Genomic DNA, 2,513 nt, shown 5'->3' on the forward strand with positions numbered 1-2,513 from the left:
CAGCCATTGCATCCCGCTTACGCTGCAAACCCCAAGGCTGAGCCCTGACACCTGGGGTTTGCCTACGGCTCCTTCTCTTTGCTTAGAAATGGGTTTGGGCAACCCCCCCTCCCAGAAATCCCAGCCCCAGGAGCCACCTTCCCGGGGAGCAGGCGGGGAGGTTTGTTAGCACAAAGGTTGCCTGCATTGACCTGGGCTCTAATTTTATGGTGAGGCTTACTCTGGGGCTGGCTCACCCCCCCCCCCAGAGCTGTCGCTCCGCTGGGTCCGACAGCCTCTCCCCATCTCTCTGGGCTCACGCCATGGTCACACAAAGGCCCTGAGGAACCCAAATCCTGCAACCCCTCCTGCTCCCCACATGCATCCCAACCTCTGCGAAGGAGTGGGCGAGGAGCCCAGACCTGACCCTGCCAGGTTCGGGATCTCTCAGTGTTAATTGCCATCAGAGGCAGGATTGAGATGAGGCCGTTTCCTAAGTGGTGCACCATAAGGATCTTACTTGCTCTGTTTGATGACTCCTCCTGTGTCCTTTCAGTAGCAGGTGGGGGAGGGGGGAGGGGGGGAACCTATAAAATGTTTAACATCCCTTTAGCTTCAATTTATCTGAAGAGAATTTAAACAGCACAATTTCCCCCTGCCATCTGGGTGCTACTTTAAAAGACATTTTCTCATATCATCACAATTTCAGAAAATCTTATTGCATAGCTATGGAAATGCAAGATGCTTCCCCTAAATTGTGTATCAGTGTGAAGCTTTTTAAACCTCAACTGCAGCTTATAATATATTTTGACAGCTCACAGACGGCTCCCAAGAGACTTTCCCAGTTTCAACACCACCCGTGTGGGGAAGCCCAGCTTTGGGCGCCGCAGTCCTGCGAGGCAAAGCCATCCACTTGGTTTTGCCTTGTTTTGCTTCAGTAATGGGAAGAAGATTCCCTTGCAGATCTTTGAACCTGCTTGCCTAAACACTTGAACCCACAGGCTATTGCATATGGGTGCACACAGGTGCATGTGTCCATGACGTATTTCCCACTCGTGCCCCAAAATAGCTTAGAAACACATTGAGCTACTCCAAAACCTTAGAGAAATCTCAAAGGTCCTTATAAACATCCTGCAAGTGGGCAACCTGGAAGAGGAGGAGGGCTCTAGTGATGTCCCTGCTGCACTCAGCCCTTCTTAGACACCCCAGACTGCTGCAGGGAAAGCTGCTCCTTGCAGACAGCCAACCCCAAAACACTGCTCCATAGGAGAGGGGCTTTGGTGCCAGCACGAGCCATCTCCTCCAGCGCCCCAGCCCCAGGGGAGACTCCCAGCCCTCGGTCCCAGCCATCAGCCAGGCAAGAGGGACGCCCCAGACCCCAGGTCTAAGCCTTGGCTTTGCTGAGCTCTGGGCCAGAGCCTTGACACCTGCCTGCGCAAGCAGATCCCCTAATCATGGAGCAAACTCCTATGACCAGTGATACACAGCTCAGCCAATTTCTCCAGCCCTGTGAAAGCTGTTTTTCCCTGTCCCTCCTCAGCAGAGGGAGGGGCAGAGGCCCCCTGCGTCCCAGCGTGCTGCTCCCCTCCAGCCCCACCAACGGCCTCCAAAAGCACCCGAGCTCAGACATTGATTCACAGCCAGAGGAAGTGACTGAAGAATGAATTGAAGGGTTAGCGCAGGTCCGTGGGTGGTTAGTGTTAGTCGCCTTAAAGCTTAATGATCACATAAATACAGCAGGAGTAACTCCGGAGCAGCCGGTTCATCAAGGGAATGATCTGTGCCCAGCGAGAGATGGGACATGCGGCGACCGGCCGCTCCTCCCCGTGCACAGGCAGGGTGTGCCGGCAGGGCTGCCGGGCCAGGCTGCTGCAGAGCTGCACCCATTTCACTTGCAAAGGGTGAAGCCACGGGGCACGGAGCCGGGGTTAAAAGCCAGGAGAGCGCTGTTCCTTCCCCTGGGGGGTCCAAACAGCCCCCACCATGGAACTGTTACCGGCTACACAGCTCTGCTCGCCCCGACACGTCCCTGTTGCTGCCTGTGTTTCAGCATCCCCGGCCTTAGCAATGGGGTGCACAATCACCATCACTGGCCGTGTTCGCCAGGGTGCCGGGGCAGGCGAAGGGAAGACCCCGAGACAGCCCTGGGCTGGGCACGGAGAGGGAGTCACTCCTTCCCAGGGGACACACTGGGAAAGGAAAGACAGGCATTTGGGAACAGTAGAGATTTTGTTTTAAACCCAGTGGGTTTGCTTGTTTTTGAAAACATTAATGATTTTTCCCATGTGGCACGGCAGAGGAAGGCAGCTGCCCCAGCTCCACGGGCAAAGCTGAAGCCGACACCGAGCCAAGCTCCCAGCACAGAAGCTTTTGTCATCAAACACCCCCAGACTCTGGAGTGGTCTGGCAGCTCACCGAGGTCTTGGGCTAAACTCAGGTTCGGTAAACCCAGGCCTGGGTCTACACCTGGCAAATCAGGTCTGGATGAGGCCAAACCGTGATGTTACTGCCCTGTGTGATCTTAAAGAAAGAAA

Source organism: Pygoscelis adeliae, unplaced genomic scaffold, assembly GCF_000699105.1.
Source record: "Pygoscelis adeliae isolate BGI_AS28 unplaced genomic scaffold, ASM69910v1 Scaffold358, whole genome shotgun sequence".
NCBI lineage: Eukaryota > Metazoa > Chordata > Aves > Sphenisciformes > Spheniscidae > Pygoscelis > Pygoscelis adeliae.